Raw genomic sequence first — 21,679 nt, 5'->3', positions numbered from 1 at the left:
AAATTTTTATCGCTGCCATATAATTTGAAAAGTAGAAATGGATTTAGCAGCGATTAAGACAGCGCTGTCATATCATATAGCAGCGATTTTAGGATCGCTGGGATAGCATTTTGAACCAGGCAATGTATATAGCAGCGATTAAGGAACCGCTGCTATATAATTTGGCAGCGATTTTTCTATCGCTGCCATATGATTTTGGAAATTGAAACCTATATGGCAGCGATTACTTTAGCGCTGCAAAATGGTATGGCAGCCATTTTATAATCGCTGCCATATGTTTGTGAAACAGGAAAACTATATAGCAGCGATTAAAAAACCGTTGCCTTACTATTTAGCAGCGATTTTTCTATCGCTGCCATATTATTTTTGAAATGGTTGCGTATTTGGCAGCGATTACAAAAGCGCTGCAAAATAAGTTGCCAGCGATGCATGTATCGCTGCCATATGTTTTGTAACCATGGACAGTATATGGCAGCGACTATGGAAGCGCTGCTAATTAATGTAGCAGCGATTTCGTAATCGCTGGAATAGAATTTGACGCTATTCAAATTATATGCCAGCGATACCAAACTCGCTGCGAAATATTACGTATAGAACGGCGATTTTTTTTATTCGCCGTGTTATAGGTAAAGTGGAAGAATAATACCGGCGAATTAGCGGCGATTAGGTAATCGCTGGAATATTACTATAGCGGGGATTTATGCCTATTTGCCGGCGATTTTACAACGCCGGGAAAAGTCCAATCTGTTGTAGTGAGAACAGGTGCTTATGGTTTATTGCCTGCATTCCAAACATTTGATGAAAGATCCGTGAGAAACGCCATTTGTTTTTTCAAGAAGGTATGTCCATCCTTATCACTTGGTTGCTTACTTTCAGTTCTCACTCATGTCAAGGCAGTTTAGGTGCACCTATATTAATTCTGATCTGTCCATTCCCTTGGGTAGGTTTGCTAAAATGCTCGAGTGATAAGTGGGAGTGGTTAGCTTACAAAATTTTATTTTGTTGGGTTCTGGTGGAGATGTGCATTAGTTAATATTGGAAAAGGCAATTATATATTCTATGCTGATTGGTATAGTGAATCAGGAAATAATAAAAAAAATAGTGGGTTGTTGGGTTAACTGTGTTCTTTATATTCCTGCATGTTTTTAATGAAGAAACTAGGAGTGAGTCAAACAAAATGATATTTTCTTCACCTCATTTTGTGCCAATCTTCATAAACAAGGTTCTGACATATAACTTATTCTAAATTAATTACGTTAACTGTAACACATTTCTACTTACTCAAGAATCAAAATACACTTAGTCAGCTGTGTCTAAATTTGTAGTTTCATAGTTAGTTTGCTCTCCATGTAATAACATTTTACTTCTGCTCGCAAAGGTCTCACATGTGCTGCTGGCTAGAATGTCAAAATGACCCCGCAAAAAGATAATGCACCCTTCACCATGTCACCGTCTATCTCTCATTTCCTTGACCCCATTTTCCTGAAAGATTGCATAACACAAACGAGTGGGCGGCTCAGTTTTGTAGCTTCCAATTATACCCATGTTATCCGTAGGCATTTCTTTCATTGCCACCAGTTATATTCTTGTTGTCCATGTACAACTGCGGCCTCATTTTTGAGCATTCATTGCTACAATGTCGCCAAGGTACGGTTTGGTTATAACATGCAAGTTCATAGAGCCTCCTTTCTGCCTATGACCAATAAATAATATTGACAGATTATCTACTCTTAAGAGGCTTGCTAATTACTACTAGTAAAAAATCATAACACCTCTTTAATTTTGGTTGCGGTAAATTAATTTTGTGTTGCATAGTACTATAACTTGGTCAACAAATATTTTGGTTGAAATTGATCCCTGAAGTTGTTTCTCTCTCCCTCTTTATATCCTAGTTTTTTATTCTATTTTTTGCTTCTCCTGGACATGTGCATGTATCTTAGTGATCTGTCATTTTCTGGCGAGTTTCCGGCCTGTAATTGTAGAAGTGAAAAGACTTGAAACTTTGGACCTTTAGGCCAGAAGATTTTTTAGCCAAATTCTAAGTTAAGCAAGACATTTTTAGACATTGAAAGTTTCGAGATTTTCAGCTAATCTGTTTACAAGAACATGGTTAGTAAATCTGTTGATTGAAAACTAATCCTAGGAGTTCCTTGATTTGTTGGGTCGGTCTCTCTCTCTCTCTCTCTCTCTCTCTCTCTCTCTCTCTCTCTCTCTCTCTCTAAGTTATGTTTTTTCTTCTGTTGGACATATGCATACATCATAGGTGAGGTTTGGATAGTGAGATGAGATGAGATGAGATGGTTTTAGATGAAAGTTGAATAAAATATTGTTAGAATATTATTTTTTAATATATTATTGTTTTAGGATTTGAAAAAGTTGAATTCTTTATTATATTTTTGGTGGGAATTTGGAAGGGTTGAGATAGTTGAGATGAGTTGAAACCATCTTTGTATCCAAACCTAGCCTAAGTGATATGTCATTTAACTATCACAAAATGGAATATCCACTTTCAAGAGTTGAACTAAAAATTAGACAAAACGGCAATTAAAGACATAATAAATGGTGGAAACGCCGTTGGATTAAGTTTTTACTTTTCGAAAGCGAGGATCTGAGAGGTATGGTAGGGTGGGTTTCCCCCCAAAACAACTATTGATAGATACAAGGGTTTTTGAACTACTGGCGGAGGGTGTAGGAATTGAGGGTAGGAATTGGAATCACAGGAGGGGACGAAGTTACCGTTGAGGAGAAGCATGGGGAAAGACCTAGATTTTAGAGAATGACCGACTTTTCTCTAGCTCACAAATCCAGAGCTTACACAATTGGCATGGAGGTGTTCTTCTCAAGGTAGTAGAGGGCACTTCTTTATTTTATTATTATTATTTTTTAATGGTTTGAATCTGTATTAGGCTTGAAAGTGAACTTAGCAAATTGAGAATTCGTTTTAATCAGAAATGTTTGTAATGCGGAGGGCTTGGTAGCATATTAAGGTGTAAGGTATCCTTCTATTCTATGACATTAACCTCTCTTTGATTTGCTCAGTCAAGACAAAATTCAGATTGGCTAGTTCAGATAGTTTGATTGAAAAGATGAAGTTCAAATATGCTAGTTGGGAGAGATTTATTTGCTTAATGGTGGAGGCTGGAGTATCTTGACAAAAATTACACAACCCAAGTTGCCCATATGTTTAGTCTTTGAGACTTGCTATTACTCAACCTGACATTATTGGGAAAATGGCTAGTGTTATAAATAGGAAATTGGGGCTTTTTGGAAGGGTACAAATAGACAAGGTTTTGTGGAGCTTGGAGTGGCTAATGCTCAAATGAGGGACATGGACCATATGGGGGTTTGGGGTTGTGGAAGCATTTAAGGAAGAGGATGGGGGCTATTTTTGGGCATACTCAACTTGAGTTTGGGGAAGGATTCGCAATGAAATTTTGGCACCATTTATGATGTGGAGGCAAGTTCTCCAAGGAAGTGTTTCCAAAAGTGTGAGATTGTGAGAGTGCAGGAAGCCTCAGTAGCTGATATTTTGAAATGAGCAGTGGCTTATCTCAATGGAATGTCAATTCTTCAAAGAAGTACAAGACGAGGAAGTTGATGCCTTCGAAGAGGAGCTTCTTAGTCAATTGCACTCTTCTAAACTGAGAGTGGGAGACGAAGACAAGGCCCTTTCGTGCCCCTGAAGAAGGGGCACGTTCATTGTTCGTTTATTTTATAAAGTTCTCGCAAACTCATATGTTAATCGATATCCTTGGAGGAATATTTGGAAGACTTAGGCACCTCAAAGAGCAGATTTTCTGTTTAGACTGCTTTCTCGTGGAAGATTCTTAAATTATACATGTGGCAGATCTTCCCTAGAGATATAGTCTAAGCAAAGAAAGTCGCTTTCAAATGGGCCTTTGCTCTTCAAATTTTCTTCCACGGGAGTGTGTTGTTCATTATGACGTGACAAAGAAAGCGAACATTGAACACCTTTTTCTTGGATGGGGCCTAGAAAGTTGACTTCAACCTTTTCTTCTCAAATTTGTGGAATGCAATAGGTGAAAAAACTAACTCGACAGTCGACGCTTCTACCTCCCAAGCTTGCGTTGCTTTGATGAAGCTTCTATTCCACTGAGAAGAGGCACCTGCAATCTCCAAATTGTTTACCGCTGAAGCATCCTTGATACAAGTTATGCTTAACACCCTTGAGAAAACTTCCTTCGGAACCTATCACCACACCACAATTCCAAAATATGATCTAGCTCCATCTTACTCATAATTCCTTATAATGTTCCATAATGGCACCCCACCGCACCTTGAACCTCATTAGAACATATTTCGCTTCACAAGTATACATATTTGGAATCTATTATAGTTCTCCCCAATGCACCCCTCATGTGGATGTCGCCAAGTTCATATCACTAATAATGCAAGATCAAACAATAGCAAATTCCGAATCCCCAACACAACTTTTGAAATATGAAAGCAAACCTTTGCCCAACTTGCCAGATGGTATTTCCTCCTCGGAGCACCCTAAAGGAAGTCTCGCTTCACCTTCTCACTGTGATTAGCCACAGTAAAAAAGGGCATGAAACACCATTGGATTAAGTTTTTACTTTCCGATAGCCAGGATTTGAAAGGTATGGTAGGGTGGGTTTCCTAAAACAACTGTTGATAGATACAAGGGTTTTTGAACTACTGCCGGAGGGTGTTCACACTTTATGCCTGATTGAGAGTAGGAATTGGGATCACAGGAGGGGAGGAAGTTACCGGTTAGGAGAAGCATGGGGAAACACCTAGATTTTAGAGAATGACCAAATTTTCTGTAGCTCACAAATCCAGAGCTTACGTAATTGGCATGGAGGTGTTCTTCTCAAGGTAGTAAAGGGGCACTTCTTTATTTTTTTAATTTAATTTTATTTAATGGTTTGGTCTGTGTCAGGCTTGAAAGTGAACTTAGCAAATTGAGAATTCGTTTTAATCGGAAATGTTTGTAATGCGGAGGGCTTGGTAGCATATTGAGGTGTAAGGTATCCTTCTTGCCTAGGACGTTAACCTCTGTTTGATATCCTTAGTCAAGACAAAGTTCAAATTGGCTAGTTTGGATGGTCTGATTGAAAAGATGAAGTTCAAATAGGCTAGGTTGAAGAGATTTATTTGCTTAATAGAGGCTGGATTTATCTTGGCCAAAACTACTCGATCCAACTTGCCCAAATGTTTTATGTCTTTGAGACTTGCTATTGCTCAATCTGACATTATTGGGAAAACGTAAACAGGAAACGTGGGCTTTTTTGAAGGGTGTAATAGACAAGGTTTTGTGAGGCTTGGAGTGGCTGATGCTCGAACAAGGGACATGGACCAGATGGGGGTGTGTGGTTTTGGAAGCATGTAAGGAAGAGGATGGGGGCTATTTTTGGGCATACTCAACTTGAGTTTGGGGAAGGATCCTCAATTAAATTTCAACACTATTTATGATGTGGAGGTAAGGTCTCCAAGGAATTGTTTCAAAATGTGTGAGATTGTGCGAGTGCAGGAAGCTTCAGTAGTGAGATTGTGCGAGTGCAAGAAGCTTCAGTAGCTAATATTTTGGACTTAGCAGTGGTTTATCTCAATAGAATTTCAATTCTTCAAAGAAGTACAAGACGAGGAAGTTGATGCGTTCGAAGAATTTTCTTAGTTAATTGCACTCTTCTAAACCGAGAGTGGGAGACGAAGTCAAGGCCCTTTCGTGACCCTAAAGAAGGAGCGTTCATTTTTAATTTATTCTATAAAGTTCTCGCAAACTCATCATATGTTAATCGATATCCTTGGAGGAATATTTGGAAGACTCAAGCACCTCTAAGAGCAGATTTTCTGTTTAGACTGCTTTCTCGTGGAAGATTCTTGAATTATATGTGGCGGATCTTCCCTAGAGATACAGTCAAGGCAAAGAAAGTCACTTTCAAAGGGGCCTTTGCTCTCCAAAGTTTCTTCCATGGGTGCTTATTGTTTATTATGACGTGACAAAGAAAGCGAACGCTAAACATCTTTTTCTTGGATGGGCCCAGAAAGTTGACTTCAGCCCCTTCTCAAATTTTTGGAGTGCAATAGGTGAAAAAACTAACTTGACGCTTCTACCTCCCAGGCTTGCGCTGCTTCGATGAAGCTTCTATTCTACCGAGAAGAGGCACCTGCAATCTCCAAATTGTTCATCGCTGAAGCATCGTTAACTCAAGGTACGCTTAACACCTCTATGAAAGCTTCCTTCGGAAGCTATCACCACACCACAAATAATTCCAAAATATGATTTAGCTCCATCTTACCCATAATTCCCTATAATGTTCCATAATGGCACCCCACCACACCTTGAACCTCATTAGAACATATTTCGCCTCACAAGCATCCATATTTGGAATCTAATACAGTTCTCCCCAATGCACCCCTCTCACGTGGATGTCGCGAAGTTCATATCCCTAATAATGCAAGGTCAAACAATAGCAAATTTTGATTCCTCAACACACCTTTTGAAATACAAAAAGCAAACCTTTGCCCAACTTGCCAGATGGTATTTCCTCCCTATAACACCCCAAAGGAAGTCTCGCTTCACCTTCTCACTGTGATTAGCCACAGTAAAAGCAGGTGGAAACGAAGGGCATGAAAGCGAGACAGAGTTGAAACCAACACTCACAATGAAATATACAAACAAAAGAGGTTAACTTCAGCGATGTTTGTGATGGCTATTAGAAAGCGAGATAGAGTTGAAACCAACACTCACAATGAAATACTGAAAGTATTGAATGGAATGAGTTTTAATGACTTTTATGCTACTTTCCGTAGCACGTAGCTTGTAATTAGGCTCTTTCTTGTATACTTCCTGTATACTCAGGTTTTGCCTTTTTACGTGGATCAATAAAATCTCTTTACCTATCAAAAAAAATGAAATACTGAAAGATTTTTCTCACAAATCAACCTTCTCTATGCTGAACTACCAAAACTTAATTCAGCTTCAGGGAATTTTATATGTTGCAAACAGACTTTAACATGATACACATTGCTGCTGTGTGCCCCATCATGCGTAGTTATAATACACATTGTTTATAGCTTTTGTGCATCTCTTAATGTGGTTTTCTGTTGTGTTTATTGCTTTGCTATGTGAATGGAAAACGCATCAAGAAACTACCCTGTGATATTTGCTATGTGTGGGCTTGGTGGGACCTTTCCAATATGGCAGTTCTGAAAACAAACGGTTAAGTTGTTTTCCTTTTATCTTGGTGAGCCCTTTATATCTACCTGAAGCATTTTTGTCAAGTTCTTCGTTCATTAAAAAAATATTGTATTAAACCCTGTATCTAAGATCAAACTTTTATCATTCACTAGATATCGTCAGCCAGGATTACGTTTATGTGATCTCACTAGAACAATCCATGTTCTGATATCAATTGTTGTTTCCTTATTCCATTTTAGTTGTTTACTTCGATTGTATGCGGCCGTTGACATAATTTGTCTTCTTGCATTATCATGGAAAAAAATATTTTAACGCCGTAGCAAATTGTGGGAAACAAAGTAGGGGAATGGAAATGGTTCTCCAATTTATTGTTTGGGTTCGACCTTTTGTATCTGCATTGTGCTTTGAACAAACTAGGCCAACGGTAGGGCTGAGCACCGACGAATCGGAGTCGGTATTGGAGCCATCCGACTCCGACTCCGATTTTATCGGAGGCCGAATCTGGCCTCCGACTCCGCCTCCGAAGGTGTTAGACTCCGCTCCGGCTCCGGCTCCGACTTGTCGGAGCGGAGTCGGGACGGAGTCGGTGAGAAATCCTCAAAAAACAAACCCAAACGACGGATTCGGCAATCGGCGCAGGGGGAGGGGAGGGAATCAAAACCAAAAAATGAAAATACAAATCAAAACCAAAACCAAATCCATAACAGAAAAGAGAAATCAAAGAGTGAGAGAGAGTGATTCGGCGCAAGAGGAGGGGAGGGAATCGGGGGGGGAAGAGGGGGGGGCCGGGAAACCTAATAATAAGGTTTTGAGATGAGAGGTGAGAGAGATCGGGATGAGAGGTGAGAGGTGAGAGAGGCAGAGAATCGGGGATGGGAGGGAATCGGGGGGGAGAGAGAATCTGAGATGAGAGGTGAGAGAGGCAGAGAGGGATTCGCTGCATTCGCATTCGGCGCAGGGGGATTCGAAGGGATCGGGGGGGAAGAAGAGAAAGGGGGGGGGGGCAAAAAGACCTAATAGCAAACACTGAAACGGCGCCGTTTGGGGCTATTTTCACCCCAAACGACGCCGTTTCAGTGACAGAAATCTGAAAAAAAATAAAGGGTTGCGTGAAACGGCGCCGTTTCACGCAACCCAGTTTCCAATAACGGCGCCGTTTAAGACTTTCTACTTCTAAATTCTACTTCTAAACAATAAAAATAAATTAATAAATAATAAGTGAGTAAAAATATATTTTAAGTTAGTAAAAATAAAATTAAGTAACAATTTAATGTGTATTATTTAATTAACTCACTAAAAAAATCACTAGTTAATTATTACTTTATTAATTATTACTAACTTAGAGAGTTATATATTAGAAATTTGACAAATTTTTTTTATTGTTGTTATATCCAAGGGAATATATTTAATAATTATGTAATTATATTGTGATATTAATTTAATATATATTAACTAATAGTATACTATTATATATTATATAAATATAGTTAATTAGTAAGCTAATATATAACTATATATATTATAGTATATAAGTATAACTATATATATTATATAAGTATAGTTAATTAGTAAGTTAATATATAACTATATATATTATAGTATATAAGTATAACTATATATATTATATAAATATAGTTAATTAGTAAGTTAATATATAACTATATATATTATATTATATAAGTACTCCTCCAATATCTTATATAAATATAGTTAATTAGTAAGTTAATATATAACTATATATATTATAGTATATAAGTACTCCTCCAATATATTATATAAGTATAGTTAATTACTAAGTTAATATATAACTATATATATTATATTATATAAGTATAACTATATATATTATATAAGTATAGTTAATTAGTAAGTTAATGAATAACTATATATATTATAGTATATAAGTATAACTATATATATTATATAAGTATAGTTAATTAGTAAGTTAATATATAACTATATATATTATAGTATATAAGTATAACTATATATATTATATAAATATAGTTAATTAGTAAGTTAATATATAACTATATATATTATATTATATAAGTACTCCTCCAATATATTATATAAATATAGTTAATTGGTAAGTTAATATATAACTATATATATTATAGTATATAAGTACTCCTCCAATATATTATATAAGTATAGTTAATTACTAAGCTAATATATAACTATATATATTATATTATATAAGTATAACTATATATATTATATAAGTATAGTTAATTAGTAAGTTAATATATAACTATATATATATTATATTATATAAGTATAACTATATATATTATATAAGTATAGTTAATTACTATACATAGTATAGTAACTATATACTATACAAGCCCTTAATATATATAGTATATATATAACTATATATTATATATTGACTTATAGTAAACTAGTAATGTAAAATATAAAATAAGCTATAGTAACTTATATAGTAACTTATAGTAAATTAGTAATGTAAATTAACTATATAAGGTATAGTAACTTATATAGTAACTTATAGTAAATTAGTAATGTAAATTAACTATATAAGGTATGGTAACTTATATAATAACTATATTAACTTATAGTAACTTATAGTAAATTAGTAATGTAAATTAACTATATAAGGTATAGTAATTAGTAACTTATAGTGTAACTAATAACTATATTAACTTATAGTAACTTACTAACTTATAGTAAATTAGTAATGTAAATTAACTTATAGTAACTATATTAACTTATATTATTCATTATAATGTTTATAGATTATTATTTATTAGATGTTAATATATTGATAACAAATATTTTTATAAAATATGCACAATATCGGAGTCGGAGTCGGAGTAGAAGTCGGAGTCGGAGTCGGAGTCGGATTGGAAGTCGGAGTCGGAGTCGGAGTCGGTGTGTCGGAGTTGGAGTCGGATCGGATCGGAGTCGGGACACCTCTACCTCCGACTCCGACTTCCAGGGGGAAAAAAACTCCGACTCCGTCGGAGTCGGAGCGGAGCCGGAGCGGAGTCGGAGTCGGAGTCGGATTTTCGGATTTCTGCTCAGCCCTAGCCAACGGCAATAATTCAGGTTCTGAAATTTCACCACCCTTTCCCATGCCAAGCCCAGTTTTTTACAGCCATTATGCTTTCCAGCAAATTAAGTAACTGGTGTTTGTTTTGCATTTTGCTTTGAACACATATAAACCTTTGTTTGATATGTGTAATACGTGGTGATATTGTTGTCCAGTGTGTTCTTTAGATCTTGGATTTGTATGTGCCCTTATTAAGCATAAATAAGGATTGTAACAAGCTTGCAATCAGCCATTTTATAAGCAATCACGTTTCCATGACATATATATTTGATTATGATATTACTCTCGGGGCGAGGATGCAACTTGATGGTCCAGTGCTCCAAGTTTGCTCCCTTTTGTATAAATTTTTGTATTGTAGTGTTTCCCTTTGATCATGTGCTTTAATCCTGCAGTTGAAATGGATGAGTGTTCATCAAAGATTACGAACAATTACAATGAGGTAAATTTATTTTTCCTTTTGTTCTTTTTGTCTTTCTACTAAGTAAGAAGTTGGTAGTTACTGTCGTCTTGAATAACTATCACATTTTTTCACTAAATGACATTGACGGAGCATGGGTTTTTATTTAGGGGAGCTGGATGAAGTTGTAGAAGAAAATCTTCAAAAACAACTCTGAACAAACGAATTATGAATTACAAATGAATTATTATTTAGAGGGGCTGGAACTAATCTATGTGGGTTTTTTTTTTTTTTGAATGCCTATGACTTCGTTGAGTGAAAAGAAATTGACCATAGAAAAGAGCTGTTACTTTCTTGTGGAGTTGTGGGAAAACCCTGGAACTGGAAAAAGAAGGGAAAGTTTGAGATTGAATTGGTATTTCAGATTTAAAAGAATTTGGTGCAAAGCTCGAAAAGAAGGTTGCGCTCCTTTAAAATCCTTTTGACATTTTGCAGGTTTCTTTGGGGATTTTCTTAAATAATAAATTGGTATGGTTGCGATGCATTTGCCCACAAAACGATATTTCACCTGTTGAGATAGCTACAATCATGCTACATGTCATCTTTATCATGGTTACTCCATCCACTAGTTTTGCCAGTGCCAGTGTCTTTCTTGTATACTTAGGTAGAGTACCATTACAAATGTACTAATAAATTATGCAACCATTTTATGCTTTGCCATTTATTTTCGTTTGTATTTAAAGAAATTGTTTTAATTAATGCTCGAAACATATCATCATTTTTTTCCACTGCAAGTGACAACTCAATTTTTATTCTGGCTGCTTTATACCAAATTCATTTATTCTGTATGGAGGATATAGCTTCTTGACTTAAAACCATCCTGCACTTGTTTTGATAACTTATTTTGGCTTTTCATGAAAATGCAAGGCAAACAATTCTCTTGATTATAGTGGATTTCTCTGCATTGTGGGCTCTCATGTATGTTTCAGCACTCTTTTTTTTTTTTTTTTTTTTTTTTTTTTTTTTTTTTTTGCAAAATAATTTTTGGGATGCCATCTATTTTATTTCTCTACAATCATTTTTCAATTATTTTTATTTTCATCTATTCTCGCTTTTAACTGGGGATGAGATCCTATTGCAGCGCCACCAGTGCTATCGGTTTAGCAATTACAAACCAGGTTATCTACTGGCTAACTACTAGTACAAAAAAATTATAACACCTCTTTAATTTTGGTTGTGGTTAATTAATTTTGATATAATTTTGTGTTGCATGGTACCATAACTTGGTCAGCAAATCTTTTGGTCGAAATTGGTCCCTGAAGTTGTTACTCTCTCCCTCTTTTTTTCCTAGTTTACTTTCTATTTTTTGCTTTTCTTGGACGTGCGCATGCATCTTAGCGATCTGTCATTTTCTGGTGAGTTTTCGGCCTGTAATCGTAGAAGCGAAAGTTTCGAGATTTTAGGACATGGTCAGTAAGTCTGTTGGTTTAAAACTGATGCTAGGAGTTCCTTATTTTTTGGGTCTCTCTCTCTAATTTTGTTTTTTCTTTTGTTGGGCATATGCATGCATCTTAGAGATCTGTCGTTTAGCTATCACAAAATGGCATGTCCACTTTCAAAAGTTGATCTAAACATGCTATATCATTTGGACATGTTTTCTGGTCTTTTTTACTCATTATATGCTGTATCATTTGGAAATGAGATGAGGGATAGGCTGTCATGGAATCCAAGTGGAAATAAAAAGTTCTCGGTGCGGTCCCTTTATTTGGCTCTCTTGGATTTATACCATGGTCATAGCTATTCTTGAAAGGCTATTTGGAAGTGCAAGGTACCTTCCAAAATTGCATTCTTTGTCTGGACAACATCTATTGGGCGGATTCTTACCTTGGATAACTTGAGAAAACATGGGTTCATTATTTTAGATTGGTGTTATATGTGTAAGTGTAATGGGGAATCAGTTGATCATCTCTTATTACACTGTGAAGTGGCCCAGTGTTTATGGTATGGAGTTTTTAATAGGATAGGGGTGGCATGGGTCATGCCAAGAAGTGTTCAGGATCTTATGTGCTGGTGGAAAGGTATCCGGGGAAATGCTCTAATCGTTGCTGTGTGGTGAATGATACCTCACTGCATTATGTGGTGTGTATGTGGTTGGAGAGAAACAAGAGGTGTTTTGAAGATATGGAGCACTCTATGGCTGAACTGAAACGTTTTTTTCTACAGTACACTGCTTTCCTGGGCTTCGGCCATTATTTGTAACACAGATGATCTCCATACTTTGCTTGTAACTCTCACTAATACTTAGTTGTAACCTGGCATGTTCTTTGTATAGTGTAATCAGGCTATGCCTCTTTTATTAATAAAACTTACTTTTACCTATCAAAAAAAGAAAAAAACATTAGACAAAATGGCAACTGAAGGCATAAAAAATGGTGGAAATGCCACTGGATTGAGTTTTTATTTTCTGATAGCTAGGATCTGAGAGGGAAGTGTACAAATTTCATCTTCTAAATTGGGCAAGGGTAAGCACTTCGTCTAGGGAGGGTTCAGAGTTTGAGACTTGCTATTGCTCAATCCACAGTATTGGGAAAATGGCTAGTGATATAAACAAGAAACGAGGGGCTTTGTGGAAGGGTGTAATAGATAAGGATTTTTGGAGCTCAGAGTGGCTGGTGCTCGAATGAGAGGCTTGGACCAGATGGGTTGTGGGGTTTTGGAAGCATGTAAGAAAGAGGATGGAGGCTATTTTTGGGAATACTCAACTTGAGTTTGGAGAAGGATCCGCAATCAGATTTTGGCAATTTATGATGTGGAGGTAAGGTCTTCAAGGAAGCATTTCCAAAAGTGTGAGATTGTGCAGGTGCAGGAAGCCTTAGTAGCTGATATTTCAGAATTAGTAGTAGTTTTTCTCAATCCAATGTTAATTCTTCAAATAAGTACAAGACGAGGAAGTTGATGCCTTCAAAGAATTTCTTAGTAAATTGCACTCTTCTAAACCGCAAGTTGGAGACGAAGACAAGGCCCTTTTGTGCCCCTAAAGGAGTATGCATTGTTCGTTTATTCTATCAGGTTCTGGCAAAGTCGTGTTAATCGATATCCCTGGAGGAATATTTAGAAGACTTATCTGCTAAGTTAGAAGTTGGTACTTATTGTGTCTTGAATCACCACCGCACCTTTTTTCATTGAAAGACCATGACGGAGCAAGGTTTTTCATTTATGGGGTGCTGGATGAAGTTGTAGATTAAAATCTTTAAAAATAACTCTAATGAATTATGATTACATCTTAAAGTTCTTGAGCGAAAACATCATTTTATTGTGCTTTTTGTTTCTAAAAATTATAACATCACAGAAAATATAAATATAAATATATTTGTTAGTTTTTAACTTTTTGTTCTTATTTTTTTCATAAGTAAAAGCAAAATTTTATTGATAATAAAGGCATGACCCAAAAACGATGGGAGTATACAACAAACATATCTAGTTACAGCTAAGCACTGATGACAATTGTCCATATTACAAATAATGGCCGAAGTCTAGGAGAGTTTTGTAAAAAAGTCACTCGAGTTCTTCTAAAGAACGCTCCATGTCTTCAAAGCAGAGCTTGTTTCTCTCCATCCACAAAGACCACGTAATACAACGAGAGATCATTCTCTACACAATAGTGATGTGGGCGTTTTCCCTAATTCCTTTCCAGCACTTTAGAATATCCCTCACATTTTTCCAAGCATAACCTAACCCTCATTCCATAAACACTAGGCAACTTCACAATGTAACAAAATTTGATGCACTAATTTCCCATCTTTCCTGCACATAAAACACTAGTCTAAAATGATAATATCAAATTTTCTCAAATTATCCGAGGTGAGAATTCTCTCAAAAGAGACAATCCATTTAAAGAAAGCAATCTTAGTACCTTGTATTTCCAAATAGCCTTCCAAGAAAAACAATGATCATTAGAAAATTCGGAGAGAGATTTTTTTTTGAAGGACGGAGAGAGACTTATAGAAGGAATGAGCACACCGATTTTTTTTTTTAATTCCACTTATCATTTATCTCATTGTCAATTAATAGCATACAACGAGTCAAAGAAATCAGCAAACATATCCAATTTCCAATCTTGAGCAGCTCTAAAAAAAAATAGCATTCCAATAGATAGAGCCATTAGATAGCAATAAATCAATCACAAAAAGCCTCTTTGTCACTAGAAATTTGGTAAAGCGTGAGAAACACCTACTTGAGAGCCCTTTCACCACACTAGACATCATGCCAAAAATAAACACCGTTACCTTTTCCAATTGCAAACCAGAAAAATTTAAGAGAATCTTCCCCGTCCAACTTGAATATTTAACCCCACGCTTGTGGAATTAGGAATCTATGTGGTTTTTTTTTTCTTTTTTTTTTAGAATGTCTATGACTTGGTTGTGTGACGAAAAAGAATCAAAGATTACAAGAATTTGCACTACAAGGAACAAGGGTAGGACTCTGTCGTGAGTTTGAAGGGATTTATCTGGGTTATCTGAGAGCTATTGATAGAGCCTAGGCGAATTCATCTGGGTTCTTTGTGATGTCGTCGTGATTTTGAAGGGCTCTATTGTCAATTGAGCTCTCCCTAAAGCTATTGAAGGGCTCTATCTAGAAACAGAATCATCAAAAGGAAGAGAGAGGCACCCTATTTCACCAATAAGAAGGGTAAAATTGTAATTATTGAAAGTTATACAAAAACTTTTATAGCTACCATGCCCCCTAATTTGTCCGCTTCGTGTGTCTCTCGTGTAAATTGTATTTTTTTTTGTTTTATTTCAAACATTTTTTTAACATGTTTAATTTTTTTAAAAATTAAAAAAAAATACTAATACACTAATAGTCACTTCCTTAATTAGTAAAAAAAATTTTAAAAAAAATTAAATACATGAGCGATCAAAATGAGATGGCTAAATGAGGAATCATGCTAACCTTATTCTTTTACCTTATTGATAATAAAAAGTAGTTTAATTAGGGGTGAAAAAGATTGGTGAATCAGACCGAATCGGATCCGGTTTAGTATCGGTTTCTTTTTTGTCAAAATCGGTCTAATTTTTATTTTTCTTTTTCTAACACCATATCGCACATGATTGGACAAGTTCATATCTAAATTAAATTTTTATATTATATAAATATTTTCTAAATAATTTTTTATATTATATAAAATTTTTATATAATTTATATAATTATATGTAAAATAATATTATATTGTACACAAAATTGATAATCAATACAACATTAAATTTTAAAATCTTATTATTCATGTATAATAATAGTCTAATAACATAAAATTAATATAATATAAAATTAATCTTATAAATCTTCCTATAACATTTTATATAACATTAAAATTAAAAGTTTTAATTTTCTAACATAAAATTTTAATCTTAAATATGAACATTTAATCATATGTTATTAATATAAACTATATATATTAAGGATAAATACATTTTATAGTATAATAAATTATAATATAGATTTTTTTTTTTATAAATACATTTCTATACATTTGATTATATACACTCAGGTATATAACCATTATATTATCATTAATAAATGTAATCAAATATATAAATAAGTTAAACACTACCATATTATCACTAGTTTTTTTTTTTTTTTTTTTTTTTTAATTATATGTTGGGGAAGCTCTCCAAGGTAGGGCCCTTCGAACCCACCCTTGCATAATAAATCCTGGTCCCGTACACCGTACTCTCAAAAGTTTTCTTATACGAAATTGGTTAAATCACTGACTTTTCACTAGAAGGTGTGGCCTTAAAAAATTGCTTGCACCCATAAAGTGTTAAACCTTAGACCTTGAAGGGAGTAATACCCAAGACCAAAACCTTCACTAGTATATTGTCACTAACATATATAATCAAATAATATATCACTATATGATACTATCTCTCTATAATAATAAGCGCCTATCCCGCTGCTACAGGAATGAGCAGTAAATTCTCATTTCGTTTCTGTGTATTTGATGTCTTCACTCTTTCCGTGTATTTAGTTTTTTTTGTCCTTTTTCTTTCTCTTTTTACTTTTCTACTTTTCTCGATTCTTCTTCTCTTCGTCTCTCTTCTCTCTTATCTCTACTCTTCGTCTTGCTGAACCACTCTCTCTCTCTCTCTCTCTCTCTCTCTCTCTCTCTCTCTCTCTCTCTCTCTCTCTCTCTCTCTCTCTCTCTCTCTCTCTCTCTCTCTCCGTTTATTCCTCTTCACAGAATCTCCATCAACTTTTACCTCCTCCACGGCCACTTTCTTCTTAGTCTTCTTCTATTTTCTTTCATTTTTGTGTTTTTTCTTACTTGAAGAATGATAAAGATTGTGTAATTTTGATACGATGGGCGAGTTTGAATTTTAGGAGCAAAAATTTGGGTTTCGGGCTTTGCCTCCGGCGAGCACTCTCTGGAGACAAGCTCAGTGTCGTTGGATTCAAGCACGAACTTGGAGAAGGTGAAGAGTGAGCCAGCACCACTCGAACCCCATCCCAGCTCTTGGTTTCTGATCCGACGGTGGATATCAAGAACCAGAAATATGCTGTTAAGTTTGATGGTTATTGGTATATAATTATTATAGATTCCTTTTTAACCCAAATATGTTGTTTGTTTGTTTGTTTTATCAAATCGATCCTATGCAACCAAAGTTAGTCTTATTCTAGAGCCATTATATACTTAAAGTTAGATACACCAAGCTTCAAATTTCAGACTCAGTATTAAAATTGATCCTAGCCATAAATGACAAGCAACAAGTTTGAAAATTTATGTCTACAAAAATCTAAGATGACTCTTGACTGCTTGGATCACATATATCCAAAGAACCAAAAACAAGTTTAAGAGATCATACGAATGGGCTGGAGTCCATTACTGTTGGTGGCGCTGCTGCTGCTGCTACTGTTGGAGCTACGGCTGTTGGGGGATGGCAAGAAAGATGGGCTTGCGTTCTGAGTTTCTTGATATTTTGGAGAGATTGACTCCATCGATGCCCTCTAAGATGCTTCAAAAATACACGGAGAGAGAGAGAGAGAGAGAGAGAGAGAGAGAGAGAGAGAGAGAGAGAGAGAGAGAGAGAGAGAGAGAGAGAGAGAGAGAGAGAGAGAGAGAGAGAGAGAGAGAGCTCTGAAGAAGAAGGAGAAGAAGAGAGAATATGGGGCAAAGAGATGAGACGAGACTTTGTTACTTTTTTGGGTTTGGTGAGAAATGTTTTGGTGTTACCTTTTTTTCCCTCTAGATCCGAACAGATCTTCATATATTTTGAGAGATCGTGTTAGATGTCAGCGTTGTTAACTTTTTTTTTTTTCCTTTCAGCTGATCATTATTTTTTATTTTTCTTTCAGTCTCATTTTCTCTGTTCTTTTTCTCTTTTGTTTGTTTTTTCTTTCATCGCGGATCTGCAGGGAAATGAATGCATGTTGTTCATTTCCTACAAATCCAAGTTAATGAATATTTTTTTAAAAACCTTTTATTTCGGTTGTTGGTTTTCTTCCCCTCTAGATCTGAACATATGTTGATATATTTGAAGAGATTATGTTCATATCTCAGTGTGCTTAATTATTATATTTTTTTTACCTTTCCAGTTGATCTGTTAAAATTTTGCATTAGCGGGCCGAGCTCGAGTCGAGCTTGGCCATTTGCTGGCTCTGGTCTTCTACATCTTGGTTTTGGCACTTTCAATTCTGTTCTTGTGGTCAAACGCATCCACCTTCATCCAAAAGTAAGGCTACTCTTGTTGTGGTGGTTTAATTATTTCAATTTCTCTATTTTGAGTCGTTTTGCTCATACATCTATTTGATAATGTAGACATCCACCACACATTCCAGAATTCCATATCCCAGAGGAACCACTTTTAGAGTTTACTATAGCTCTGAGGGTAGAGATCAACCGTGCTTTCATTGTTCTGCATGATATTGCGTCAGGAACCATTAACTTCATTTATTATTTTTTAATCATACCTTTATTTATTATTTATTTTATCAAACTTTTAATTATTTCCTTACAAAAAGCCTTTCATTCATCATTCTCAATAGCTAATCGTGGGACACCCGGAGAGTGTGGAGATTTTTAGTGGGAGAGTAGTTAAATTTGGCGAGATAAAATAAATTATGCACATGATTTCGGGTGAGAGTCAAGACAAAAGATATGGTGACATTGGAGAGTGTGGAGATTTTTAGTGAGAGAGTAATTAGATTTGTTGAGTAGTTAGATTCGAATAAGAGCATATTAATTTAATTAATTTCAGGCTTACGTAATTAATAAACATTTAATTAACTTTAATTGATGGTTGGTGCATAATCAAGTTTTAGATTCCCCACTATGAAATTCGCGGGTCACCTACTGATCATGATGATCACGATCAACTCAATTAATTATTAATTATTATTCATGTTATGCAAGAAAAATATATACTTTTATATTAATTAGCTCTAAAAATCATTAATATTTTTATATATAAAATCGTATTCAATCTTTTCTGATACAGTTTTTTGCTCAATAATTGCGCACCGTAAGCATCAATCTATGTATCAAGCTATTATATATAGAAGCCCCACCCTGCGATATTTTAGACTAATCTTTTATGTTTGACACAAACCCATGGTTGGCTAATTTAAATTCTCATCAGTGTTGTTGGGTCATTTTTAAGTTACTATTAGACTCAGTGACCCTATGGAGCATTTCTACATACACAAGATTCTATATTGGTCATGATCCATATGCAAACCTTATCGCTACTTTGATAGGTCTCATAAATAGTTATTTTTATCATTTACTCATTTTTCCGCCCTACTTTATTGATTAGCTGTAGATGCATGTTTTTTTCTTCGAGACTTGATTCAACCTTTTTATGGATAGTATTATTGTCAAATGTACTATAGAAATATTAAAATATTACTCTGCACTTCTTAGCTATCCAAATTAGGTAGGTGGTCAATTTGTCATAGATGAAAAACATTTTGACAATAAAAAAATATAGTCCAATAAAATCAAACGACCAATAAAAAAATCAAGGGAGATTAAAGGATTGAGTTAAATTGTGGTATTAAAAATTGTCGGTGGAACAAATTATGAAATTTGATCGAAGATAGATACAAGAACAGTAAATCAAACCAAGATGTACTATATATGTTGAACTGTTTTTAAATTGAAGCTATATAATAGTAGATCAACAAGCAAACACCATAAATTAACTATATATGTTTTATTTCACTAACAACGGGAATGAAAGTTCCCTGCCCAATGACTTCAAGAGAAAGAAAGACACGTGATTATCGGTTCCACAAACTCTATATTGGAAAGCGATATTCCAACTGCTGTGTATATATTATGGATGATTTTCTTTCATTGTCAGAATTCTCAACCTTTCTTGAGAGAAAACGACATATATATATATTATAGAAAGCCCCCTCCCATAATTAACGTAGCTTTATGTATTAGTTTTGGCTTTAGCGCTTAAAAAGCAAAAGGCACTTTTTTTTTTTTGTCAAAAAAACAAAAGGTACTTAATAATTTGTTTGGTGCATGACAGTCATCATTTCAATTCAGCTTTATATATTTCGCTTTACTTTTTTTTTTTCATTTAGCTGTAAATCTCTAAGAAAGTGAGAAACGTTAAAAGTAATTTAGAAAGAAAAGATAAAAAGAGGAAAAAATCTAATTGTAAAATAATAGTAAACAAAAGTAAAAAATAACATTAAAATATTAAATAATATTAAAAAATTAAATAATATTAAAAATAAAGTAAATAATAATAAATAATAGTAGAGTAGATTAAGAGGGTAAGCATCGTTTGTTTGTTTTGTCAGTTGTGAGGCCACAGAAGTTAAAGTTTAAATGCACTCAACTGCATGTTTAAATATTAAATAATATTTAAAATTGAATTGCACTCAGCTGTGTTTATCCTCCAACGAGTTTTTAATGTATGATTATTATTATTATTATTATTGTTGTGAACAGTTATAATCATTTTTTTAATTATTTTTAAGGCAAGTTAGGCAATAGCTATAAGACTTTATACTTTGAACGATGGGATGCACTATATATATATGGTGAGTGGAAGTACGATGGTGCAGCAATCAGTGTGCTTTCAAATCAAGCTAGCTTCTAGACTCGGATAGATGAGATTATAAGAAAGTGATTGATACAAATTAACAATTCATTAATTTATTGGCAACTTTACCCTAATAATTTCGAAGATAATAGTGTAGTATGGTCAATGGGGTATGGCCAAGTAGAGGGTTTTGTCTTTCTGGATTTGGTGGGATTTCTTATCCTATAAAAAGTACTTATATATCCTATAAAAAATATCCCTATATCTTATAAAAATACTATAAGTGGTTGGTGTGAAAGTGAATAGTGGCTGATCATAATAAATCTCATATATATGTATATATATATATATATTCCATATGATGGAGCTCCAAATGCCAATTAAGGAACATATAGACTTTTTTGGATTTTAATTTTCAGCAAATATCCATGTGATTGGAACCCTTTAATTAATTAAAATATATATTGTCGATCAATTTCATTTTTTGAGCAGTTGAGCTATTTTCAATATCAATTCACCATGTATGCATGCAAACTTTCCTGAGTTATTTAGCTGTCTTTTTCTAGGTAATTAATCACAAGAGGTGGGTTAATTAAGATCTTAGTAGAAAAAAGATCAAAAACTCTCGATCTCATGGGTAAAATGGGCCTAGCTAGCTAGCTTTGTTTGATTGATTGATTAATTAATTTATTTAATTAGTTACTTTCATTAGTTAATATGTGTGAACCATTATAAAGTAACGATGGGGAAATAATTAGTTGTTTGATTGATTGATTAATTTATTTATTTAATTAGTTGTTTTCATTAGTTCATATGTGTGAACCATTATAAAGTAACGATGGACAATATTATTTCTTTTAGTGACAGATGGAAAATAAAAAAAAAGAGTAGTGGGGGCAATTATTGAATTATTTTAATCCCCAACCAGCACGTTTCCTAATCGAGTAGGGTCCACTCAA

General features: G+C 34.5%; 1 long non-coding RNA gene across 2 annotated transcripts; it reads left to right on the top strand.

Moving 5' to 3' along the window:
• The first annotated feature begins 756 nt into the window (after positions 1-756).
• LOC122279702 lies at positions 757-14,043 on the top strand. 2 transcript variants are annotated; one of them, XR_006229656.1, is made up of 3 exons: positions 757-7,232; positions 10,655-10,701; positions 10,830-14,043. It is a non-coding gene; the product is annotated as an uncharacterized LOC122279702 (long non-coding RNA). The 2 variants fall into 2 exon arrangements; XR_006229654.1 differs by having other exon boundaries at positions 10,655-14,043.
• Positions 14,044-21,679: the final 7,636 nt, after the last annotated feature.

This window comes from Carya illinoinensis, chromosome 1 (genome assembly GCF_018687715.1).
Source record: "Carya illinoinensis cultivar Pawnee chromosome 1, C.illinoinensisPawnee_v1, whole genome shotgun sequence".
NCBI classification, from domain to species: Eukaryota; Viridiplantae; Streptophyta; class Magnoliopsida; order Fagales; family Juglandaceae; genus Carya; species Carya illinoinensis.
This window is presented reverse-complemented; position numbering and strand designations above follow the sequence as displayed.